This window comes from Scardinius erythrophthalmus (assembly GCF_964197995.2).
Source record: "Scardinius erythrophthalmus genome assembly, chromosome: 7".
Classification (NCBI taxonomy): domain Eukaryota; kingdom Metazoa; phylum Chordata; class Actinopteri; order Cypriniformes; family Leuciscidae; genus Scardinius; species Scardinius erythrophthalmus.
This window is the reverse complement of record NC_138227.1, coordinates 34132800-34143977: the sequence shown is the minus strand read 5'-3', so window position 1 is coordinate 34143977 and position 11178 is coordinate 34132800.

Below are 11178 nucleotides of genomic sequence, written 5' to 3'. Positions count from 1 at the left end.
CTAAAACAGCTGTTGTCTTCTGCTGTTCTCCGCAAGGCAAAGCTAGCACAGCTTGGAGATGAGACCGCTCCAAAAAGGTGCACCAACATGCGATGATCTATAGGACTTTGCTCAATGTCCCCTTCTGGCCACCACAGGAAGCGTAAAAAGTTCACATCTGATTTTGAGATTCTTACCTGGTGGAAAATAGACTTTATGTCCGCCATCATTGCAATGGATTCTTGACAAAACCCAAGCAGGACTCCAACCATTGAATTGGTAAGATCAGGCCCTTGCAACAGTTCCGTGTTCAGGGACACACCTTGATATGTTGCACCACAGTCAAACACAACTCTAAGTGTATTCTTTTTAGGGTGGTAGACTGCGTGATGTGGAATATACCAGGTTCTTCCCTCCACTTGATCCACCTCTTTCTGTGGGACCACCTCAGCATATCCTTTATCTATCATGTCACTGAGAAAGGATGTGTACTCTTTATGGAATGAATCACTTCTCTTAAATTTCCTTTTCAGACTCAGAAGACGTTGCATGGCCATGTGACGGTTGTTGGGCATTATTACATCATTTTTCCTAAATGGTAAGTTGAGTGTGTAGTGTCCATCCAACAGTGAGATTGACTCATTTGCAATTTTAAGAAAACTTTTGTCATCAAATGACATTTCACGTTTTTCATCTGAGGCCTTTTCATTAAAGTCATGATTGTACTGACTAATCAGAAGCTTTTCCAAATTTGCCACAGATATTCTGTTTATGTCAGCAGATGGACAGTCACGGCTTATGCTGGATTTCCTTCCTCTTAAGGGTCCATTGACTACCCAACCAACTAAAGTCTTGACTGCATAAGGGCTCCCACCTTGACTGTTTACAATCTCCCATGGCTCTATGACCTTTGAGGCATTGGTTCCTATAAGTAGCTCAATGTTGCCATCAATTTCAGGAATATCAACCTTTTGCAGGTATGGCCATCTAGCAAGATCCTTTTTAGTGGGTATGTTTTCCATGGTGACTGGCATTTCCTTTTGTGTGAATACATCAGGCAATTGTATGAAATTGGTTTTATCCAATCAAGAGATCTCTAATCCTGTGATTACATAAGTTGGCATGGACTTCTCATGACTCATTGTCTTCAACAGGATATTAGTTATTTTACCTTTGACGTTCAATTGAGACATCAGACGTTCGGTACAAAAGGTAGCAGAACTTCCAGGGTCAATGAAAGCATAGCCTGGGATGATTTTGTCACCTTTAGCAGCTTTGACTCTTACAGGAACCACTGAAAGGACATTATCCTGTATACCGGCCCCAATATGCCCACCAGCTGGCTGCGTAACAGCAGAGGAGTTCACGGTTTCTTTTGTGTCAATTTTCTTTTCATGCTTTACCTTTTGCTCTGTTTGCTCAATGTGAAGGACGGTTGGGTGCTGTTTAGAACATGATGCACAGGTGAGCCTCTTCCTACAGTATTTGCTGATGTGACCTTGATGTAGGCATCCAAAACAGATTCCTTTTCCTTTGATGAATTCTATCTTTTCCCTGTGCTTCTTTTTCTTGAATAGCTTGCACTGCTCCAACGTGTGATTGCCGCTGCTACACAAATGACATAAGACTTGCAAATAGTTGTCAGAGGATTGCTGAGTAGAATGGAAATCAGGAGCAGAAACACTAGTTGCAAAGGTACTTCCACCAGACTTCGGCTTGACTTTAGTGGGGAACTTGTCTTTAGTTTTGATTAGGGGTTTGTCTTGAATATCCCCAAATACTGGGTCTGAAGCCATTCTCACTTGCTTTTCAACAAATAGGACAAGATCTTTAAATTGAGGCCTACTGTTCTGGTTTTCTTGAAATTCCCACACTTTTGATCGCCATCTTTCCCTCAGCTTGTAAGGAAGTTTCAAGACCAAGACTTTCATGTTGGATGACAAGTTAATTTCATGTGAGTAACTCATGTCCTCCATTGCATTACAACAGCTCCTCAAGAATATTGCGAAAGCTTGCAGAGATTTGGAATCCTCAGGACTAATCGTAGGCCATTCTAATGCTTTCCTCATATAAGCAGAACACATGCTGAATTCATCTCCTAAGTTTTTCTGTAGCAAATCTCTTGCTTTTTCATAACCTTTATCTGGGGTCATATGAAGACAACTCCTTACCAGATCTCTGGGAAAGCCACTGGTATATTGATCAAGAAAGTACAGTCGGTCAGCACTGCTATCTGTTTTTAGCTCAATGCCATATTCAAAAGCTCTTATGAATGGTCTGTACTTCAGAATATCACCATCGAAGATTGGGATATCTCTCTGAGGAAGACTTGAAAGCTGATGCTGCTTCACTGGGAGGGATGTTATGTCATTTTGGCGTTGAAGGATGTTTACCAAACTGCCCAGATCTACACCAGAACCCGCACCAGACTCTGAAGACTGATCTGAAGACTGGTCAGATGCACTGGCTGTGGCTAGGTTTGACTGTGCATGGTGATTACCTGGACCAGGTGGTGGTTGAACCTCCTTGGCTTTCTTCCTGACTGCATTGTGACCATTTGAACGCTGTGGGATAGGACTGGGTTGAATATCCTTGGGACGAACACTTGGGGTTTGCACAACAGAAAGGGCTTTAGCGACCTTATCCAAAGAAATGAATTCACACTCTGAAGCATAACTCTTTAATGACATCTCAGCAAGATAGGATTCCCTTGGCACGTTCACGTCGTGAGGATTAGATGTTAAGCCTGTTGCTGCTGAGGCTCCGTGAAATTTACCAGCAGACTTCAAAACTGCGAGTTCGGCTGATGAGGCATCTAACTGTGCTTTCAGCTCCAGAACTTCACGTTTTTTCTTTAATGCTTGCCTCTCTTTGTTAAGTGCTTCTTCTCTATCCTCCAAGTCATGTTTTTCTCTGAGTGCAGCCACCTTTGCTAAAACTGCAGCTCTTTCTGCTTCCACCTGTAGACTTGCAGATGCCACCGAAAACGCTCTTGATCTGGATTCACGACTGGAAATTTGAGATATGCTGTCTTTAGGGGCAACTTCAATCTCCTGAGGTTCCACGGCCTTAGATACTCTAGACAGCCATTCAGAAACAGAAGAGAGAAAAGTGTTAATGTCTGCCATTTTAGGTTTAAACCATTCTACTTCATCTTGCCTTGCTTCCTCTTCTGACAACAACTCTTGATAGGTTTCATGTAGAGATTTAAAATCATCCAATAGACACACAAATTTATTCAAATTTTCTTTCACTTCTTGCACACACGAAGCATCTTCCATAAGTTCAAGCATTATATTTTTTCTTTTTGTTAAGTGAGCAAGCTTTCCTTTTCTAGCATTTCGTAGCTTAGGCGCATGACCACTAATCTCTACATCCATAACAGTGCTTGATAAGTCACCCTTGACTTTCTCTTCATCAAACTCATTAACAGTGTCTTCCATACTTGCCACTTGTTTACTAATTCAGCACATGGAATCAATATGCATGGACTTACTATGTTGTCTGGCTCAGCAGACTGATATACAATCATCCAATACTCCACTTTTCCTATAGTAGACTTCCAACAATTTGCACGGTTTTACAATCAAATCACTCCATAAGCAGATTCCCATTACATCTGAAATTCTGTTCTGTTTCCTCTTCTATCATTTCAAGGACTTGATTCAAGAAATGCATAAAGCCGTACATACCATGCGGTCCAAACAAACAGTCAATCCATGTGTTCATTGATATCCATGCACTTCACTTCTTCAGTTACAAGCACATTTTTGAGATATCTTCAGCTTGTAGGAAGGAGTCTTTGACTTTTGTAGCAGATAAATAGTCCACTTTGGTGGCTGAACAAAAAAAAAAAGGCTTGACGCTCACTTTCTAAAAATTATTCCATTGTCCACAGGATAGATTTCCAAACTGAAATAATATTTATTACAAAAAAGTATGTTTATACAAAATCAAAAAATCAAACTCTCATATAAATAAAGGATTGAAAAGATATAAAGTGGATTGAATCAGTCTGTTTCCTATGGAGTCAGGCCGTGAGGTCAAAGACTGTTACTTCCAGTTCCGGCCACGCCCTCAGGTGAAGTCACAGGTCCTTTATTCCCATCTCCTGCTTCAACCCCTTGGTGGTGCCAACTCACATAACATTGGGTGCAATAGTTAATTATTTAACAAATGAAAATAAACCTTATTTTAGCTCCTACAGCTTGTTTATTTTGGTCTAATCAAATTCTCATCAAATTAACTTTTAAAACAACCTATGGGCAATTTTTCTACCTGACCTATGTAAATATTAACAGCAGGTGTAGTAATTTATACTGTAGAACTGTGTGTAAATCCTGAGTTGAGGGGTCCTGAGCTGCAGTAGGCAACCAGTTACTTTTAGTGCGGCGTTTTGCATGCCGTCCCCACTGCGTATAGCTACACAATACGAAGTGACCGTTCGAAAGGGAACTACTCGGATACAATTGTAACCTCAGTTCCATGAGAGTAGGGAACGAGTATTGCGTAACCGGCTGCAAAATGTGCTTTACATTATAGGCTTCAGTAAATCGAGGAAAAGGAATTTCCCCTTTTCCCGCAACATCTGTATCCACGTAAAAATGCATTGAAACTTTAATTAAACTAGAGAAATTTCAATTGGGTGATTATAATTGAATGTTTTGTGAGGTCTTTTTCATTTTTGTGATTATTTTGCGGTTAAATTAGGAATTATGCAGGATCGAAAATGTTGATTTTGCGTTGTATTCAGCGATCGCAGAAACGCGAAAAACTGGAGAGACTGACTATTATTTGATTGTGTTCAGTACTTGCTCTGCAGTAAATCGCTGAGCCATTTCAAGTTTTGCTGATGATACTTCCTATTCTTTTGTTTTCTGCCTGTGGTAACTATGAGTGAAACATCACTTCATCATTGTGTATCTGACATTGCAACCTTGTGGAATAAAGGTTAATTGCAGTTATACAGTCATAAAAGACTCAGTTATTGTTGTGCATGAAAAAGCATACTTACACTGTTAATTAACTTGGGTCATTAGCGACCCTATGCAATTTTGACCAAAAATTAATGGTGCATTCTTTTATAATTTCATTTTTTTTTCTTGTTATATTGTTTATAATGAATTGATTGAAGAATACTAATATATATATATATGCAATGTTCCCATTTAGAGATCTCTCTGTGTGTGTGTGGTTCAGGTATTCCCTAATCCCTACGTTGTGGAGACACATTTCTTGGTCCCCATGAGGAAAACAGTTTTCCAAAAAGTCATACAAAATTATGTTTTTTTTTTAAATGTAAAAATGCAGAAAGTTTTCTGTGATGGTAGGTTTGGTGTAAGGGAATAGATTATACAGTTTGTACAGTATAACTATAATTATGTCCCCATATGAAAGTCCACATAAAACATGAAAACACAACATTCTGATTCTTCTGATTTTGATAAACAAAGTTTGAAATGTAATATATTCAACTGACTGAATAAAAGTAATAAAAGTGAAATATAGATTTTTTTTTCACATGACCTAGAAGTCTAGCACATGACCTAGACCTGAACAGCACATTCCATGGGCCATGACTGGGCCCATCTCAAAAGTGGACAAAAGTTTTTTTTACATTTTGATTGGGTCTTGGTGTACTAACACAAACAAATTGTCTGTAACAAGATTCAGGATAAGAAAGGAAGAGGCCAGTGTCGGCATTACTGAGGCTTGTGCTTTATTCACCGATATAAGCTCAAACAAAAGTCACGCTCACTTTGCTACAATCAAGGAAGTAGCTCTCTAGACCATTCAGTATTTCATAACGCACAAGTCCTCAGTCAATCTATCTCTCTTGCTTCCTGTTTTTCAGCAGCTTATATCCAGTCTCTCCATGCCAATTACTGCAACTACGGTTGTGAACACGTGTGGCAAACACGCCAAGCATTTAGCTTAAATAACCTCTGATGATGACGTCATCTGTATGCGCACATCAGAGGCTATAAATAGACGTGAGACAGGTGTACATTTAGATCACTTTGTCTGAAGAACGTCCTGAACATGCCCCGTATGCGGCGAAAGTAACCCGAGATGTTCCCTTTTAAAAGCTACCCTCAATTCTGCACTTATTTAAGCGTTCCCGCGGCGGTAAAATTGGGGATGTGTATTTGCTGCCTTTTACCGCTAAGAGGCGCTACAATCACAGACTTAGAAAAGTGTCAGTTTATTCTCTCTATTGCGTTATCTGCCGTCACACTGCGGCTCATTGAGAGCGATTGAGAGCTGGTAGCAGATAAATTCAAGTGAAACATTGTAGTTAAACGAATTTATAACCACAATACTGAAATTACAGTACAAATTTAGATCTGAAACAAATGTAGGCTTCTATTATTGCATCAAATTTAAGCAAAGTAGGCTAAACATTAACATTGTGTGCCCAATTTCTCTATAATTTAAAAAGGCTATAGCTGTGTCCCAATGTGAAGGCTGCAGCCTATGCATCCTTCGAATGACGCACCATGTAGCCTTCGTAGGATTTTCTAATTGCACAACCAGGTGTTCCCGATTACTGCTCCTGGTGCCAAGCAACGGTGCGAGAGGACAGCTGCCATCCTGACAATTCATTTTATATAATTGAGTATGAACAGCTATGGAGCCAGAATTGGCTATTGTCATTTTTATGTTTTACATTTTACTGGAGGCTGAGGATGTTTCAGCCCCAGCACTGCCAGGTCATGTATTTTCGGCTTAAATTAAGCTGGTTTGCTGTGTCCCAATTCAGAGGCTGCGTCCTGAATTGGCGGATTACACTTTAAACTGTTCAAGTATTGGGTGTTAACTTACGCAAATAATGTAATGATATATGAAAAGTATATATATATATATATATATATATATATATTTTTTTTTTTTTTCAAAGGTTCAAATGTTCACTTATATCTTGTCTTGATGCGATTTTGTATTATTTTTATTATGTACACAATTGGACCATGGTGAACATACAGGTTTTCAACCCTGTTTGAATATAAAACCCAGTTGAATATAAAAAAGTCCAGTGCAAACGTTACTCCCGCTCGTCATCGGCAGCTGTCACAGTTGCCAGGCGACAAGAACAATCCGCCATAGGCTAGGCTGGTCCGAGCGCTTCAGATGCGCCCTTTGATATGGGACACAGCTGTAGTTAGCAACAATTTGTGACAATAGGCCTACATTTTGTTACTTTAATTTTCGGAACTACATACTTCGTTAAGTATTCACATACAAATGTGAAGTAACCTACTGAAGTACATTTCTTTCCCTCACAGGACAGCAACATTACAAAATTATGTTCTTTTACAATATTATGCATTGTTTTACATTAAACTACACAAAAGTATATAGTTTAAATGTAACAACCTTGAAAATATTCAGAAGTAAAATGCAACATACGCAGTAATGCAGTAGTAGCCTAATATAAATGCAAAACCATCATAAAAACCCTGACAAGGAGGGTTTTTTTTTCCTGCAGAATACATACCTTTAGTTTTACTCTTGATACCTTAAGTACATTAGAGTATGCAAGATAATTTTGCTTAACTAAGGTTTGAAATATATGACTAGTAGTCCAGAATAGGCACTAGATCAGGGCATGGGCGAGGGGACTGCACCTCCCTTGAGGTAAGCGAGTCTCGATCTCAACGCTGCCATAGTCATATCCCCACAATGGGAACATTAACTATTCACAAAGGCTGCCTTAGCATGCTGAATGCCCAAACATGAGAGGCAGCTATTGTGGCCGTCTGCTGGCGCCAGGGAACAACTGCATCCAGAAATGCACAGGCGGAATGACATCCTGAAAGGACGCAGTGTGTTGCTCTTTTATAAGAAAAAAGTACTTTTTTAATCTCTCTCAGCAGTGCTGAGACACCCAGGGAACGCCCACTGGAACCGACACAGAAATTTGTGCTGTGAAAACAGCAGTTTGTTTGAGCTGTAATTCAGCCCGCGGCCACTCGCCATCACACCAACACCGCAGGGAGAGGAGAACAAAGAGATCTTCAACATGCAGAGTTTTGTTACTGGAGACAAACAGGAAGCTTGGCTCCGAAGCGAACTCTAAGCACAATTTTTGTCGACCGAAAATGCCTGCAGGTCCCCTACCTGATGGAGGTCAATGCAACCAGCAACAAAGTCTTCATAGACAGAAACTTTCAAAGGGCGCGTTCTGAAGTACTCAAAGCACCAGAATAAGGTCCCAAGAGGGTATGGAGGGAGGTCGAGGAGGGTTTAACCGTCTCACCTCACTAAGGAACCTGACGACCAGTTCATGCTTCCCAACTGACTTACCTCCCATGGGGTCGTGATATGCGTAAATAGCGGCAGCATAAACTTTGAGGGTGGAGGGAGACAGCCTTTGCTTCAACCCATGCTGCAGGAAGAAGAGCACGAAACTGATCGGGCATCTTTGGATGTCCTCTCGTGAGAGGAACACCACTCGATGAACAGGTTCCACTTCAAGGTGTAAGTGTGTCTCATAGGCGGTGCTTCTGCTGAAGTGATATTGTTAAGTACCTCTGAGGGTAAGTCACCTAAAACCTCTGCTTCCCGTTCAGGGACCAGACATGGAGTTTCCAGAGGTCTGAGCATGGGTGCCATAGGGTGCCCCTTGAGAAAGAGAAAGAAGGTCCTATCAGTGAGGACAGGAAACGACCACATCCAGAAACACAAAGGGTGAAATTACATCTTTAGAAAGACACAACTCCCTCCCATGTAAGCTCTTTTAGGAGACACGCTCTCTCTTGGTGCTTGAAGCACACAGGGGAAAATTTTGCGGCAACACTGACAGGGAATGTGCAGCCTGTAGTGTGCACTCACTCTCGTTGAAGGCGCAGCTCTTACCAGCTATTATAATAGCTTTTTAGCGCTGTGGAAATGCGCACCGTCACCAGCTGTAAGAACAGCCTTTCAGCACTCAGTGAAGATGCACACACACAAACAAGAGCACTCAATCACCGCTGTAGCACCGTCACACCAACACCAATGCAGAGAAAGCTTCTTCCTTGAAGAACTGGCTCTTTTAGAGACCACTGCTTGCAGATTAGAGACAAAAGAACCGTTCGGCTCAGAAACGAAAAGCTGAAGATGCGATGCACCTGCTTCTCACTATATTTGCGTGCAGTGATGCAGCACAGCTGATGCAATTATCGCATGCCAATGTGCATTGGCTTGTTTTAGTTACACTCAAATTAGATTGACCTCTAGCGAGATTCCTATTTATTGGTCACTGACGTGATGTCGAGAGTGACCGACTGAAAGGGAACCATGGTTCTCTGAGAAGTGGAACGAGACACTGCGTCTGAAAGACGCTATGGGGATCTGTCCATAGAGCGGACTTTTAAATGATAACATTACTTGTAAATGATAAGTTTACTGACATTTTTCATTTGTTCTGGGTAAATTTCAAGGAATAAAAACAGTTTTAAACTTAAAGATGGTGGGATTGTGGCCAGTTCCATATTAAAACATTTACAAAAAACAATTTTTCAATATGGAACTGGCCACAATCCCACCATCTTTAAGTTTAAAACTGTTTTTATTGACTGTCATAAAAATATGCCTCATTTCCATTGAGTACAGTACAGTTCAGTACGGTATGCAATTTTTGCCGTTTCCATTGTCAGAAGTTGTGAATGGTACCCTAATTCCGACCCGTACAGTACCAATTTTTCTGGGACCCTTCCGTTAGGGTACCTAGCACAGCAGTCTGGCACTAAAGGGTGGAGCTAGACTCACTGCAGAACGTTGATTGGTTGCCAGATAATCATCACTTGCGCGTACTACAAGGGGAATGACAATGCAAAAGGTGCCATTTTTTCACACATTTGAAACACAATACAGTTTCTTCTTGTGACAAACATTCACATGCCGAGTAGCAAGAACAAGATCTGTTGTATGTCCTCCACTGTCACTTTCTTCATTGTGTGAGAATGACATCAATTGCTACTTTCCGACATACACCACGCCTATCAAGTAAGGGTACTGTTGGCGGTGGAAACGCAAGCCGGATCAGGATTTACCGTCCCAAATCCTACTGAACTGGACTGTACTGTACTGTCCTGTACTGTCCTGTACCACTCGGTGGAAATGAGGCATTAATATTAATGTAAGAAATGGCCAAGTTAATGAAGGAGTTGGAAAATGAAACAGTAGAACTTTAGGGTAAAACAGCTTCTACAGGTGATAGTGATTGTTTTGAAAGCAGTAAATAAAAAAAAAATAATAAAAAACTGTCCTTGCAGACTGCTGGTGTTAAAGCACAATGGGCGCTAATTCGTTCGCATTTTTAAAGTATCACACAAAAAAAAAAAAAAAAAAAAAAGAAGAAAAAAGAAAATTTAAAAAGAAAAAAGTCATGGAACACAAAGGCAAAAATACAAGATACTAAATGTGAAAGTAACATTTTAAACATGCAAAATTAACAATAATATAGAAAAACATGATACCTGAATAAACATGGAAAACCAAGATTTTTTTTCTTAAAAAAAAAGAAAATCTTCACTCTTCATCTTCATCAAGATGGCTGCCGCTACGCCTGTGTCTTCGGCCAAGATGGCCGCCTACACGCCTGAACCCTCAGCCAAGATGGCTGCTGCCACACCTGAGCTCTCGGAGGCATAGACATACATAATAAAGACTAGATGTCTCGTCAGCGCTGCTGGCCAATGGAGGTCGACGTCCGCACCTGGCGGCCATCTTGCCACAGTCAGCTTGCTCACTCGTAACATTGTGTTTTAATGGTGCATGTATTTTTTAAATAGCCATAACTTTTCAAGCGGGTTGGTTTGTTATAAACGTCAGAGATGTAGTTATGACACTACATACTTATGAATAATTATAACCATGGACTTCCATATGAAAACAACATTGAACAGAACAGATAGGTGCAATGAATATACACACGCACAAGGTATTTATTTTATTTATATTAAATCAATCTATAGGCTACTAAAGCCCTATTCGGACGGAACTAGTTTTCCATACAACGTTTGAGTTACAATTCTTATCAATCTACATCTGTGATTTCATGTACGGATTCGGACGGGACTAACATCTCCGTGTTTATTACCGAGGTAGGAGTGTCTGTGTTTTACATGTGGGCATTGCAGAAGATCACGTGTTCAGAATGCGTGGATTGCGTATGGTCATTTGAAATTAAGTACTTTTAAAATTAAGCACTTT